Raw genomic sequence first — 15,930 nt, 5'->3', positions numbered from 1 at the left:
CAAACAGAACAATGATGTCACACTACGAAGACATGATCTGGAGGAGCTTGGGAGCGTTCCAGTTTCTCTGCTCTGTCCCTTTATACAAGCTCCTGGTCAATCTACTGTACTCCATGCTGGGACCAGACAGTTTGTTCTTAGGTTAACAGCAAAATAGGCAGAGCTGCCCCCTCTCAAGACACCCCTGGAGTGCCAGGTGGTAAAGGGCCTGGATTTTCAAAGGTTGCTCAGCAGGGCTTTGAAAATTAGAGACCCCAGATGAGATGTGGGGAAAGCACGCTATTACATTTGAGAAGGTGCAGCCTTTCACCTGGGTGAATTCTTGATGAGACAGCAAAGCGAGTCATTAAACAGTAGGCTGTCGATGAAGTTGAGACCCAGATTTTCCTTGGATCAGCTGCAATGCCAATAATTTAACCACCCAAAGAAACCATGGGTGGACCCTTGGTAAACCCTTGGACCCATTTTTATTATAGTCTTAAAAACCCTTTTTTTTTTTTTTGAAGGGGGTGTACTTTCCTGGTGGTCCAGTGGTTAAGAATCTGTCTTGCAATGCAAGGGGTGCCAGTTCGATCCCTGGTCAGGGAACTAAGATCCCACATGCCGTGGGGCAACTAAGTCTACATGCCGCAACTACTGAGCACGTGAGCCACAAGTAGAGAGCCCGCATGCTGCAACTACAGAGCCCACATGCTCTGGAGCCCACGCACCACAACTAGAGAGAAGCCCGCGCACTGCAACGAAGAGCCCGCACGCCGCAATGAAAGATCCTGCGTACCGCAACTAAGACCTGATGCAGCCAAAAAAATAAATAAATAAATAAATAAATAATTTTTTTTAAAAAAAAAACAACAAACCTTTTTAAATTTTCTTCCTGAAAATAGGTAGACAAAGGAGTAGATGTATATTGAAGAGTTCCTGATGAAATTCAAGGGCACTTAAAAAAAAAACAACCCATTATGCAGGGTCATTTTGGAAGGTCAATGCTCTATAGCCCCTTTATTGGCCTCAGGGAAAAATGATCACTTCCACATTTGAATTTTGGTAAAATTTGTTTTTCCTGGACCACTGTTAAATTTCATCCAGCTTTTGGCAGAAATTTCCTTCCTGGACCCTGCTGGAGTGCTGGCTGACATGTTACATCTTCCACGGAGCAACAACTGTTCTATCAAATTCTGGGAGAGCAGCCTATTTTTGTTACCAGACGCTAGAGGATGCGTGACATGTCATTAACCTTCAAAACTGGCTCTACACATGAGTATTGTCAACAGATGGTGACTCTGATTCTCCCTCTCTCCTCTCCCTGCCTTCCTCCCTCATCTCCATGATATCTTCTGGCACAGAATGCTCATTGGTTTCAAAGGGAAATTTGTGTGTGTGTGAAACAGACATTGTGGAATGTGGAACAAGGACTGGAGCAAGGTTTCTTATATTTATAATTGAGGATTATAGAAATCCAATGGCAGAATAAACCACCAATACTGTTCATATGCAAAGACAGGCAATAGCGATGAAATGAACACCTCTACTGAGCGTCAGGCTGTTGAGCACCAGGGAAGGATGGCTGGGGCGCTGGATGGAAGAACTGAAAGCCAGCATTGGACTTAGATTTAGGTCTAACCATTTAACTTTCAAAGCTCTCATTTTGCCTTTTTCATTTTTATCAGTGGAAATCAATAGTAATTAGGACATTATCAACCAACCCAAAACATATCCTTGAAAAGAGGAAGTTAATTGATTCGTTCAGCAAATGTGTATAGCATGTTTGCAATATACCAAGCACTATGCTAGGCTCTAGCGATAATACAAGAAAGAAACCAAAGTGCCTGTCTGGAGGAGGAAGACCAGTAAACGGAGGGCTATAATATAGCTCTAATAACTGCCCATGGAAATACAGATGAGGAAGGCAGAAGGCTACAACTAATGACACAAGGTGCCATGGGGTGCAGTTCCAGAGGGCATAAAGAAAATGTGGTAAATGTGTCACATCTTCCCAAAGCATCCATTTTATCTCACTGGAGATTTAAACTCTCTTAAAATAAAACATGGGTTAAAAAGTAGAAATAAATTTTCAGATAAATTTCTTTCATTTAGCCCAGTTACTGGTTCATTCTCTATTCTCCTAATGAAGACTTCTGGGAAAAAAAATTTGAGATCATGGGCCTAGGACATGATTATCAGCTTTTCGTACAGGAGTCACTGAAGCCCTGTAAGCCCTTTAGTGCCACTTTACCCTCAGGATTAGAGGTATCCAGCATCACACTCTTTTACATTCATGTAACACTAAAAGTGCATTTAAAAAGTGCATTCAGTGGATTTTGCAAATCACATTAAACCAGCATGCCATACCCACACTCGTAAGAGATGAGGAAAGTGAAGCTCTGTAAGATTAATTCAAGAGTAATTCACTTCAGTGACTTTTTTCAAAGTCACAGAGCTGTAAAGTGACAGAACCAGACTTCATCTTGGGTTTTCTGACACCAAATCTATTATCCTTTCTACTAAATCATACTGCCTCTCTTTGCAATAATTAAAAACAGGAAGACCTAGGTCAAGGAGCGCTAGCCTTTTTGTGACTCATATCCATTTCCTTGCTATATCACTTTGTGAATGGAGAGTGAAAAGAGGAGGAGTAGACCTTGGGTGATGCTAAAATGAGGGTCTTGAGAGTCTGGGTGAGACAGAACACTCCGCTTAATATCCGGGAACCCTTAGGAAAAACAGCATGGAAGGTAATGAAGGGGGAGCTTGGTTAAGTAGGGAGTGTAGTGGTGACAGTTTAGGGATCTATCATGAAAGATTTCAAGATCTGTTGCTAGATTTTGAATCACTGGTTAGGTGACCTTGATGCACATTTTAGTCCTTGTTCTCCTGTTAATGCCTCATGACCTTGGGCTTGCTGTTTTGACTTTTCCATTCATCAAAACTGAAGCACAGTACTATATAAACTAGCTAACACTGGTGAAACTTTGGAAGGCTATTTCACCAGGAAAATGTTTAAGATTCGCATCTTAAATTAGGTTATCTGAAAGTATCATGAGCCACATTGATGCTTATTAAAAAACAAATGAGGCTAAGATACATATTATCGATACCTGGCCATTTCTGAATTGCTTAAATATTTCACGTGTATCTCTGGCAACAGATTAAACGAGGCACTTGCTTATAATAATTGCAGATTGATTAAAGTCGTAAACTCTTATGATTTAAGATTTAAATTTTTAAGGCTGACACTAAGAAGTGATGGACTAAAGGAAGCCACAGTATGCCTGCCAATTATTGTTGGCAGGAAATGGGATGACTCATCCTGAACATGTGCTTTCATTGCCTGGGACAATGGGGCATGATGAAAATGTTCAACTTCTTGAATATTGTGGACATTTTTGTCATTCAGTTTGTAGGAGACGGTTGAAATGCAACCACAGACTAATAAGAATGCCAAAGTGCCCCAATGCTTTTGTGTGAGAAAACTGATGATAAACATTGGGAAAAAGACCTGGATTGTTTCAAAATTGTCAACAGATGGGCTATGGACTAAAAGAGACTATGTGTGATGGGTCCCAGGAAAGTAGAGGTGGAGAAATTCCAGAATTTAGGAAGGAAGTGTAATATTGCTAATGGAAGGCATGACCCATAACCAAGAGGGAGGGAGTAGGATTAGTTGCTGGGGAGAAGTAAACAAATGTATTTTGGTTGCAGGAGAATGGGAACATTTGTGAAGTTCTTCCTAATGTGACTCTAATAGGATATCATCTCCTGTCTGGTATCTCATTCTGTAAAAATATCTGACAAATATAGAGGAAAAAAGGTATTAACTTGGTTTAACCTCCATGGACTGGTCCAGAGTTACTGGGAAACTTACAAGGACTTGGAGGTGTGTGTGGGGACAGGGCAGTATATGGGAAATCTCTGTTCCTTCCACTCAATGTTGCTGCAAATATAAAACTGCACTAAAAAATTGTCTATTAAAAAAAAACAAAAAAAGAGAAAAGGACTGGGAGTTGTTGACCAAGTCTGATCGAGGCCATACTGGTTTGGCGAAAGGATATTAACTGAAGCTCAGGTTTTATTCTTAACTGGTTCTATAACCTGAAGTAAGTTTGCTTTCTGGGCTTGTATTTCTGTATCTATTAACGAGAAGTTTCCCTAGATTATCTTCAAGGTCTTTTCCAGCTGGAAAATGCTGTGATTCATGCGAGGAGAAATATCTGTGTACATACAACCGTCTCAGAAGGAAGCACAGTTTTGCCAACAGATAAATACCTTGAGTCATTTTGCCATTTCCCAGGAAAATCTACCCTCTGTTATTATAGGTTTGCACTAACAGGTGTGCTGTTGATGGGTGGGGCACGAACTGAAGGACATGATTATTGTGAGTGGGGTAAGGGGATATAGATGGAGAGAATTAGTCATGAGAGTTGCGCCCGGGATCACTTTTCATTGTAACCTTATCCATACTGTCCACAGGGAGATCCTAGATTTGCATTTTCTCATTCGATTTGCAGCCCAGAAAACGTTTGTTCAGTTGGGGCCCGCTTTATAAAAAGTGTGCTACACACGTCCAGAACTGTAAAAGGAAAACACAAGAGGTGGGTAACCGGAGTCTTGTGGTTTGTTCCACAGTGGAGTGGATGTTATGTATTCTCCCATAGTCTGCAGAGATGCAGGCAGACGATGCCCTTGAAGGCAAGCTCGCCTTTTCCTGCGTACATCCCTAATAACACCGCAGTGAATATTGCAAGAAAATGATGCAGTGTAAAGTAATGCTAAAGCCAAAGGAGCCTTGTGTAAACAAATCCTTGCAGAGATCTTGGACGATCTCTAAATACTCTCCCGATTCATTCACTCAAACATTAGAGGATCTGTCTGTGAGCCAGAGAGTTTTTCATTTGGAATCATGACACTCTGCAGGCAGTAACACGGAAGAAAGTCTTTTTATCTCAGCTTTCAAAAAGCTCCATTAGGCAGATTCTTTTTCTTCTTTTCCAAACAGACCCCTGATTATTTGGGAGGAGGTAGGTTCTTGACAAGTGCTCTTCCCAATGGCACTGCATTGTAATTCAACCCCCAGTAACTTGACCAGCTTTTGACGTTATCGGATCGGAAGAGAGGAGAACTCCAGCCTGAGGCTCTGGCCGCAAGGTGGCTGTTAAGAGTACAGCCCTGCTGCAGCCTCTCTGTGGGTCCTCGCTTCCCAATGGCTCATTTCAGTTTTTATGTTAGAGCTGCATGTAGAGACCTATCAGATAGCACAAGAAACAGATGTTGGTTCCTTGACTCAAAGCTCTAAGGTTTCAGAATATATGAAAACTGGTATTTATGTGGCATTTATCTCGCAGCTCCTGGGATGGTTTTGATTTCAGATTATTTTTCTTGGTCTTCAAAATTGAAAATGTACTTTTTTATACCAGTGGTTCTCAAACATCAATGTACATTACAGTCATCCGAGGGTGCTTATTAAAAATGAAGATTCGCATGCCCTTTGCCCAGAGGTTCTGATTCAAAACATCTGAGGTAGGGCCAGACATTTTTATTTGATGCTTAAATCTTTTTATTGAGTTGTCAAATACCCACAGTAAAGTGCTCTCAAGTTCACAGTTCAGTGAAGTTTTAAAAGACTTCATAGTTTTAGAACCGTTTTAGGTTGACAACAAAATTGAGAGGGACGTACAGAGATTCCCCTTATTCCTCCTGCCCCAACACGTGCCTCCCGTATCACCAACATCGTTCACCAGAATGGTACATGTTTTACCAAGGTTGAACTCACATTGACACATCATAATCACCCAAAGTTTATAGGTTACCTCAGAGTTCACTCTTGGTATTGTACATTCTATGGGTTTGAACAAATGTATAATGACATATATCCGTCATTCTAATATTATACAGAGTATTTCCACTGCCGTAAAAATCCTCTGTGCTCTGCCTATTCATCTCTCCAACCCCCCAACCCCTTATCTTTTGTCTCCATAGTTTTACATTTTCCAGAATGTCATATAGTTGGAATCATATAGTATGTAGCCTTTTCAGATTGGCTTTTTTCAATTAGTAATATACACTTAAGACTCCTCCATTACTACGTAGCTTGATGGCTCATTTCTTTTTAGCACTGAATAATATTCCGTTGTCTGGGTGTAGGAAAGTTTATTCATCCATTCACCTACTGAAGGACATCTTGGTTGCTTCCAAGGTTTGGCAACTATGAATAAAGCTGCCATAAATATCCATGTGCAGGTTTTTGTGTAAACATAAGTTTTCAATTCGTTTGAATAAATGCCTAGGTTCTTGATTGCTGGAATATATGGTAAGATTATGTTTAGTTTTATGAGAACCACCAAACTGTCTTCCAAAGTGGCTGTACTATTTTGTATTTCTACCAGCAATGAATGAGAGGTCCGTTGCTCCCCATCCTTGCCAGCATTTAGTGTTGTGGGTGTTCTGGATTTTGACTATTCTGACTGGTATGTAGTGATATCTCATTGTTGCTTTAATTTGCATTTCTCTGATGACAAATGACGTGGAGCATCTTTTCATATACTTATTTACCATCTGTATATCTTCTTTGATGAGGTGTCTGTTAAGGTGTTTGGCCCGTGTTTTAATTAGATTTTTGTTTTGTTATGATTGAGTTTCACGAGTTCTTTGCATATTTTGGATAACAGTCCTTTATCAGATATGTTTTTTGCAAACATATCTCCCAGTTAAGTGGCTTGTCTTCTAATTCTTTTGATACTGTCTTTAGCAGAGCAAAAGCTTTTAATTTTAATGAAGTCCAGCTTATCAATTATTCCTTTCATGGATCTTGTCTTTGATGTCGTATTTAAAAAGGCATCACCATACCTGGGGCGGTTTCCTTTCAGGAGTCTCTGCTCCAGTAAGCTGTGACTCCCTTTATTCTCCTACCTGTCTCTCCAGTCTTGAGGGCAGCAGTTTGCCCTGTGTCCTCCCCTCTCTTATGGATCCAAGAAGAGTTATTGCTTTTTCAGTCTGTTCAGCTTTTTACCTGTTTTTAGTAAAAACAAAAGGATGGAGTGGCAAATTCCAAGCTCCTGACATGAAGAACCGGGAACCAGCAGCCTTCCAGTTCACTGAATTTTCACATACGTATATATCTGTGTATACACAGCCATCACCAAGATAAAGCTGTGGAATGTTCCAACACCCCAGAATGTTTGCTCATGCCCCTTCTCAGGCCAACCTTACCCCACCCTGTCCTGAGATAACCACCATTTTAACGATTCCAAGAGTTTGCAATTTTAACCAGTAGCTCAAGTGATCTGGACGTGTATGCCTTTCTTCATCTTTTGAAAATTAGTGGATTTAGTACCATGGTCAGGAAAAACTCACCTGTAGTTCTGAGGCTGAAACTATTCGATAGTTGAAATAGTCACATAATTAATAAACTTAACATCCCTATCAAAATAACCTTCCCCAGAGATCTAGGAAACCCTAAATCCAGAGGGGGCTGCCAGGCACAGAAAGTCATGCCTACAATGTGACTGGTGAAAAGAAGACTGACGAAAAAGTAATGCTAGGGTGTTTGGTGGTGTCTTACGAAAACAACCTTGAAAGTAGGAAGTTTTAATATCTGTCAAGCGCTGCTATCCAGGTGGAGGGTATTTTGATTCCGTAAAACCTATTTCTTTAGCTAGAAACAGTAATAGTTAATATTGTTAGAGCATCTTAATTCTCACAACAACCCTATTAAAATAAACTTTTCCCAGAAAACCAATATCAATTCTTTAGTTAGAAATATAATGCTGAACATTTTTTGACTGTTTCCTATGTGTCTGTTGTTGTGCTTAGTGCTTTAGATGGATTGTCTTTTTTTCATTATTTCCATGTTCAGAAGAGAGAAATAAGCACTAGTGAGCTTTCCCAAAGTCACTAATAGGTGGTAGATGAGCTTTGAATCCAACCCTAGTCTCAGCCATATCCTAATCACTTAGCTTCTGTGCTGGACTCTTTCCCTAGAGAAAAACAACCCATTAATTTCTTCACTTGGTGGAACTCTGATGTCTTAAGATTATACAGTTTACTTGGCTTTAATATAAGTCTTTTGATGGAAAATTTGGAGGTCTGAGTATTCATGACCATCACAAGGCATAAACTCTTACTAGGAGATAACTTCCAACATAGGTTCATAAATTGGCATTCTGGTTTATACATCAGAATCTTGTGAGTTTGAGCAATGTGTAAATGGGCCCCTAGAGGGCTGAACAGCTCTGTGTACCATGATTAAAATTAAGTTTCAAAACTTGAAAACCTGAGGATAATAGCTGACCCCAGGTAATTTTGCCATGGTATTATCAGCAAACTAAGTTCCATCTCCTAATTATCTCCCTGCTCCAGCCCCACAAGAGTTTCTTTCTGTACTAAAGGATTTATACACTTAGTTTTTCTTACTTCACTTGAAAATTCCAAAGAAGGAATATAGATTCAAGAGAAAAATGTATTCTTTCTTTGCTTTCGTCATTAAAATATACATACAACGATGGTGAATATTAGTATTTAAAGATCTGGTCCCACTGTTTTATTGGTTGTACCATAAAATGTAGTGAAAAAAAAAAAATCACCTCAAGGATTCCTAGGCAGGCCTAATTTCTTTTGGAAACAAGAGTTACAGATTCCATAATCTCCCTTCATGAATAACTCCAATTCCTTTTGCTTAAGCAAAATCCAAGTGTATTCTCATAAACAGCTGACCAATACCAGTCTTTTTTTTTTTTTTTTTTTTTTTTTGCTTTCAATCACATTTTAGCTCAGAGCACACATGCTCCTTTTTAGATAGGTCTTTTAGCACTCACAGAGAAGGAACAAATGCCCTTTTCACTGTAACACCTTCCCTTAGCTTTAACCTTGAACTCCATCTATGGGATCTGGCATTCATCAGTATAAAGGGGAGTTTGATCGCATTGTCAGCAGTAACTCTATAGTATCAGGCTACTAATTCTTTTGGGTCTATCCACGTTAAGGTAAATGCACTCTTATGGCCTGTGAAGCAATATAATAGGGACTTAGGAGCTCCCATATCCATTTAGAATTTATTCAGCCATCTAGTTGTTATTCCACTAGAATGTATGCTCCATGAGTACAGGGATTTTTATCTGTTTTTGATCACTGTGTTTACTAGTATCTGGTACATAATAAGTACTCAATAAATATTTATTGAATGAATTGATTCATCCATCCATCCTTCCAATGATTACCACCCCTCAGGTAAGGTACATGCATCTTTAGGTGCATAGAAGGAAAAATATTGGTTTCCTCTAAGATGACTAAAAAGCCGCTCTCCTGCTCTGCCATTTCACACAGCTCGAACAAGTACTAAAGTATATCCGACTACTGCATTTTTCTCTTTATTTAACCATCCTGCTGCCAAAAAAAAAAGTTATTCTTCTGGTGAAGGTCATTTAAGCGACTGTATATTTGCCAAACAGCAGTTTTGGTAAATTTTCACTCAGCAGCACCGGTATGTTCCTTTTTTATAAATTTATTTATTTATTTATTTTTGGCTGTGTTGGGTCTTTGTTGCTGCAGGTGGGCTTTCTCTAGTTGCGGCAAGCGGGGGCTACTCTTCGTTGCAGTTCGTGGGCCTCTCATTGCGGTGGCTTGTCCTGTTGCGGAGCACGGGCTCTAGGTGCGCGGGCTTCAGTAGTTGTGGCACGCTGTCTTCAGTAGTTGTGGCTTGAGGGCTCCAGAGCACAGACTCAGTAGTTGTGGCTCACGGGCTTATTTGCTCCTTGGCACATGGGATCTTTCCGGACTGGGGCTCGAGCCCGTGTCCCCTGCATTGGCAGGCGGATTTTTAATCGCTGTGCCATCAGGGAAGCCCCAGCTTGTTCTTTTTTAATTCCAGCTTTCATTCATGGAAATACCAATTCATCTATGATTATTCAATAATCAAGGGAGTTATTTACCCCTGAAATGAGTTTGATTTACTAGTAAGATAGGTAAGTCATGAACAGAGGAATCAGTCTTTAAAAGGGCACTTTTCCATTGAATGGATATTTTAAATCTGTTGGATTAAAGGAAGGATGGGAAGATAATGGCAGAGAGGACTTTTGTGCAGCTCAGGTCCCACCCAGCTTCCCCTGTTCCACTGAGTAGCGATGGTGGTGTTCACATCCCGTCTCTATCGAGCACTGCTATTAGGTCATAAGCAAATAGAGATAGATGGCTAGCTGTGTCTGGGTCTCCATGGGTCATTTTTGATTGTTAACTGTTGCAACTCTCACCACCTAACTTCAACCCCATCACTTCCTCTCTGGTGTATCCTTTATCAAGTTTCATTGCCTGGGAGCTCTAGGATACCACTCTAATACATGCCACCTTGTGTTGTTGAATCCTGCACAGACCTGGAAGATGAGCATATTCTTAGATGTACTAAACAATTCTGCTTGGAGCGAACTGGAGGTGCCCAAGGCTAGACAAGGGGAACAGGAGTTCAGTAACTCCATGCCCTGACTGGTTGTCATTGAAGCCACTGTTGCCACAGAAACGGGGAAATGCTTAAATTCCAAGTCTTATTTGCAAATCCCAAGGCTTTTCCTTTACTGACAGTGGAAGTAATTATGCCAATAGCTCAAAGACATATTCTTATGGAATCTTATACGTCAAACTCCTTGCAAAGCCAAATCTTCATGGATCATACAAATTAATTAGTATTGAGTGGTAATTGCTGCTGAAAATTCAGGGCTTCATGTATGGCAGGATTTCATTTTATCATTACTCTGGGGTTAGGTTGGTAGATTAGCGTGCGCTGGGACGCGTTGTTCACAATGATGAAGTGAATGCACTGAAATGGAAGATAGGAACATTATTACCATAGAATGCTATGTTAGCCTGCCAGTAAACATAGTCGGCCTCTGCTTCACTTTACTGACTCTGTGGGGATTCTGCTCTTGGTGTGTGCAGATAAAGCATCTCCTATGGGACCAGGTCTTATCTTTTGAACTCGGATTCCATCATTCATAGGAAAGAACCCTGTGCCAGGCCCACAGTCGTATTCACAGACTGCAGTGTCATGGTTAAGAACTCAGATGCCACAGTAAGGCTGCCCAGGGTTCTAAACTGGTTCCTCATTTAAACTAGCTGTATGACCTCAGATAAGTGCCTGAACCTCTCTGAATCTCTGTAATGTCAGGGGAATAACAGCACTTCTTGCATAGGATTGTTAAATAACAAAAATTCAACTGAGTAAATGTAAGGATCAAGTTGACTTTATTAAACAATCATGAATTGGGCAGCATCCATCTGGCAAATAGAAAAGAGCTTCACTGGGCTGTAGAAAAGGAAAGGTTTTGTGGAAAGGGGGAGGAAAAGGAAATTATTAGCAAAGAATGGATTGTTTCAGGCAAGGTTGACCTCCTAAGGGGAACAGAAGGGCCCATGGGCCGGATTACCTCTCTTAGTGCTGACCAGGTAATTCCAGCTTGGCTGGTTAAAGGTTACATTCCTGGGGGGTTGAGACTGCAATTAGTTTAGGTATTAAGCACAAGGGACTCCATTTTGGATCTGCTATCTGCTTTTTAACAGGATTAAATGAGATAATGCATTTGTCATGCTGGCCATTGTACCTGGAATTCAGGAAGTACTCAATAAATCTTAGCCATTATGTTATTATTGTTCATTGGGGAAAAGAGTTTGAAAGGGAAATGAGGCTAGAGAAAAGTGGGAGATGGGAGGAATTTTGAGAAAGACAGACAAACTATCTTTATATTTATTCATTTTTAACCAATATTTATTGAGTAATCACTCTGTGCCATGCTCTATTCTATGCATTTGGAATATGGTAGTGGAAAAAATAAGTATTTCTGCTCTTGTGGAGTTTACCGTCTACTGAGGAGACAGTTAATGAGCAGTAAACACATAACTAAAGTATATTGTATGTTAGAATTTGATAAGTGTCATACAAAAAGAAGAAAGTGAAGTATAGTAAGAGGAATCAGGAGCGCTGAGGCGAGGGGAGTGGGGCTAGGTGAAATCTCGGATTCTGCTCATAACCAAAGTGGGGTAACCCCGCTGTTCAGACTGTGAGCCCTTAATGCGGCTGGATTTGTTTCTATCAAGAGCACCAAACAAAAAGCAAACATTGACTGAAAATTCACTCTGTGCCCCAAACTGTTCTAAGAGCATCAGATAGGATACTTTTTACAATTCCAACAACAGACAGACAGACATTGTTATTACCTACATTTTACAGAAGAGAGATCTGAGGAACAGAGAAGTTAAGTAAATTGACAAAGATGACAGAGTTCATTAGTATCTCAACTTAGTGCAACTAAGCTCTACCATACCCACAAAGCAGTGAGTTGATGTCAAAATGTAGAGACCCTGACATAATTTCAGGCTGCTGGGACAACTTGGCATTTCAAAATAACAAAGTAAGCCTCAAATCCAATCATATCTGAATTTCCCTTCTCCCCTTTTTAAAGTGTAAACACTTTTAAGGTAAAATATGTTATCAGATATTCATATGATGACTGCTTTACTTTAGTCATCCGTTGATAGAGAAAATACAAAATGGTTAAAAGGGACTAAGTGACTATGAATTCAGTAAGTGTTTTAAATCCATTTGTATTATTATTCATCTCAACAGTCCCTACTTAGGTTTTTTATTCAGAGAACAGATATGTACTATACTTGGTGTACATATGGATTTGGGAATTCAAAGGTTTATGACCCATAGGTAAGGTCTTGAAATAAACTTTTGGTTAGATTTTTGTGGTTGTCTTTAATTGGGGATGGATGACACAGTTTAATAGGAGGGGAAAGGCAGACTTTGTTTTCTTCTATATCCGTTTTCTTAGATGGAATATTGTTTCTCTAAAGAAAGGATCCCAGTTGAGAATTCTCTGATTTGAAGCTGCATAAGCCTAGAAGCCTTCCTACTGGCAAACTTGTATGAAATATATAGTATATGGAGTTAGGACTGAGTGTCAATCAAGACTGATCTGTGATTGTATCCTTAGCCACGTAACAGCTGGATAACCTCTCTGAGCTTCAGATTCTTTTTCTATGAAATAGGAATCATCATCATCATCGTCATCTCTTGGGACTGTGAAAAGTAAATGAGATACTACAAGTAAAGTACTCATCATAATACTGGGCACACATGCAACATTCAATGAGTGTTATCAACATTATTAATTAACAAAAAAGCCATTGATGTTCTTAGCAGTTGTATGAGAGATGAACTTGTAGACTAAGGACAAATGATCGAAGTGAGTAGCTAGCTGGCTTTGGTTATAACTTTTTGCATTCAACACAGCAAAACCTCAGGCAACTAGTGATCAGATGTGTTTTCACCCTCAAGCATTCTGAATAGAAAAAGATAGAGACATTTGTAGTAGGAAGAGAGCGCTTTTAAACAACTAGCATGAAAATAGTGCAGAAGAACCAAAGGCCAATGGGCCATGATTGGTCTGTTTTCTGACTAGAAGGAAGAGAAGGTAAAGCATATGCTAATTAGTGATGTCTATCTGCAGAGAAGTCAAGGAAAACAGGAGACAGAAGCAAAAGAAAGAAGGAAAGGGGAAAAAGAAATACAGGTTCCTTCAGTTAACTGCAAGTAGAAAATTCCTGTGAAACCTTTCGTGAACCAAAATGGTGTGAATCGAAACAGCAATTATCTTAGGACACATCTTGCTAACAGATGCACAAAATAAATCGAGATGTAGCACAGATGCTCACAGACACAGTTCAAAGCGATGGCAGCTTGATGGTGAGATGCTGAGTGCAGTTCCTGGGGAAGGGGTTTTGTGGTGCTACTCTCACTGCACTGCCTCTCTAACGGCTCCCTGCAAAACAAACACTGAATGCTCTTCTCGATTTTCACCTTGTCCTGTAAAGGGAAAATCCTCTTCAGATTTCTTTCGGTTAGGAAAACGGGTACTAAAGTAAGTCTTTCATAAAAGTGAAGTGGTATAAAGCAAACTTTTGAAAAGCGGGGATACCTGTAGGAGGGAATAGAAGCTGTGGCCCTGATGGTAGCTCAGAGGCAGCTGGGTGACAGGTGGGAGATATCTGATGGGGTGTAGGTTAGGGGGAGAATGGAGCCAGCCAAGAAGACAAAGATGGCAGAACAGTGCTCCTGTTTGGCTGGTGTTTCCTCAACCCTTAAAGAAACAGGCAGTTTGCATTTTCTACTCCCTGGGTCCGGTAGTATCTGGAAATGATGGCATAAAACACCTTTGTAATAATTACAATTGTCTAATCAGTGTTTATTATGTGCCAGGCATGTTTTTCATTTCTCATAAGGTAGATTATTCCTATTTTATAGCTGCAGAAATGAAAGCTTCAAGAGGTTAAGGCCACTCAACAAATAAGTAGAAGATATGCTAGAGTCTCCTGCATATTTCATCCCTTCGTAGCTCTTAGACTAAAAACAAAAAAAATGCTGTTCTTTTGTTTTTTTCTGTTTGCCAGAGTAAACAACCAACTTTTTGAAACAAAGTCAAAAAGATAGCTATCAAATGCTACAGATCTGGCATTTGATAATTTTCAGTTAATTATGAATGACATTTGTTTAACATTTAGGCAATTTGAAAAGGGGTTATTGTGTATTAGCAGCATTAGCAGCAAGGCTCATTTTTTCTAAGCCCCTGGAACTATGAGTCAAGGTAAATAAAGGTCCCTTGGTTAGAAAAGGGCACCAAAAAAGCCTTTGAAAAGCAGTTCAACTTGACTTTGACTTATTGTATCCTTGGGAACTTGCCCAGTTTCAAGGTGAGACTATTGAGACAGGAAGTACAGATGACAGGATAGATTACGGGGTTCCAGTTAAATCCTCATATAGAAAGGCTGAAACTATAAGGGAAGTTAGCCATGACCTCCAAAGATAAACTAAGCAAAAGTTAGAATTGAATTGTGACTTGAAATTCTCCAGTCTTTCCTTTACCAGAAAATGAGTGACCAAATAATAAATGTATTTCCTCTGAACACTCCCTAGCAAGTTGTCTTGTAGACACCTAAAAAAACCCTGAAGTATCGATACCATATTAATTAATTCTGTCCAAATTCCACTGATGTTAAAAAGAAAATAAAAACCATCCACTGATGTTAAAAAATAAAACCAGTTGCCTATTACCTGGTTATTTGATGACATTTGTCTGCCTATAACAATCAGCATTTTGAGAAGCTGGTATATTGTCATATAATACAAAGAACTATGGCATGAGGGGGAAAATGCTGCATGTGAAGAAGGACAAATAGACAAGTTCTAAGGTTCAACTTTCAACTCCCCTTTGTTTTCAGTTTTAGTTTTAGTTTTCAGGTCCTAATCTTAGCATTGGCTTCTATTTTTGTTGACCAGGCAAAAGAAACTGGGGAGCTTGGTGGCAAATCAGAGTCAAGAAGGGAGATCATTTGAAAATATAGGTAGGAAATAACTTGCCTCTAGACAATCCAGCTCATGTTTTCCTTCGAGCAGAGCTTGCATCAGCCCAGCCTCCCTAAGTCATTTCAAAGGGACATTCCGGACATTCAGTTTTGCAGAGAATACCTTTCCTTTTCTCTGGTGGAATAAGATGTGTCTGAGTTGCCAGGAGCAGGGTCCTTTTCTCCCTCCACATGGCTAGAAGAGCAAGAGTTTTTTGTAAGCAGATAATTCAGCTCTAGTGGTCGGTTTGATTCAATTAGTGATGGAGCTAACTTCAATTTCCACATTCCAGAAGGAGGGGTTGCCCTTTTCACACTGAGGCAACAGACCATGATCCTGACTAGTTTGATCATTTCCTTGTAATTAAAGTGAAGGCTCAGACAGTGATCCTTGAGGAAGGAGCCAGTGCCCACGTACACAAATACATTTGTCCAACTGACCTCTAGCCAGCAGAGAGCATCTGAGCCAGGAAATACTTAGCACGTATAGATGTGCCAAGCACTAAAGTAGGGTGTGTTTCTTTAATAAGTAGGTGACTAATTCACTGG

General features: G+C 39.9%; 2 long non-coding RNA genes across 2 annotated transcripts in view; both read right to left on the bottom strand.

Moving 5' to 3' along the window:
* The window catches only part of LOC309609819, a 167,986-nt gene extending 162,105 nt beyond the window's left edge, over window positions 1–5,881 (bottom strand). The window contains exon 1 of the long non-coding RNA XR_014233603.1: window positions 5,805–5,881. This is a non-coding gene — a long non-coding RNA (uncharacterized lncRNA). The remainder of the gene's footprint in view (window positions 1–5,804) is intronic.
* A 3,600-nt stretch (window positions 5,882–9,481) lies between these two features.
* On the bottom strand, window positions 9,482–15,530 carry LOC309609799. Its single transcript, XR_014233584.1, has 2 exons — window positions 15,398–15,530; window positions 9,482–10,798 (listed from the first exon to the last, which is right to left on the bottom strand). It is a non-coding gene; the product is annotated as an uncharacterized lncRNA (long non-coding RNA).
* Window positions 15,531–15,930: the final 400 nt, after the last annotated feature.

Source organism: Balaenoptera borealis (assembly GCF_965194805.1).
Source record: "Balaenoptera borealis genome assembly, chromosome: 13".
Lineage (NCBI taxonomy): Eukaryota > Metazoa > Chordata > Mammalia > Artiodactyla > Balaenopteridae > Balaenoptera > Balaenoptera borealis.
Note: the sequence above shows the minus strand (reverse complement) of the source record. Positions and strands in the feature narration are given on the sequence as shown.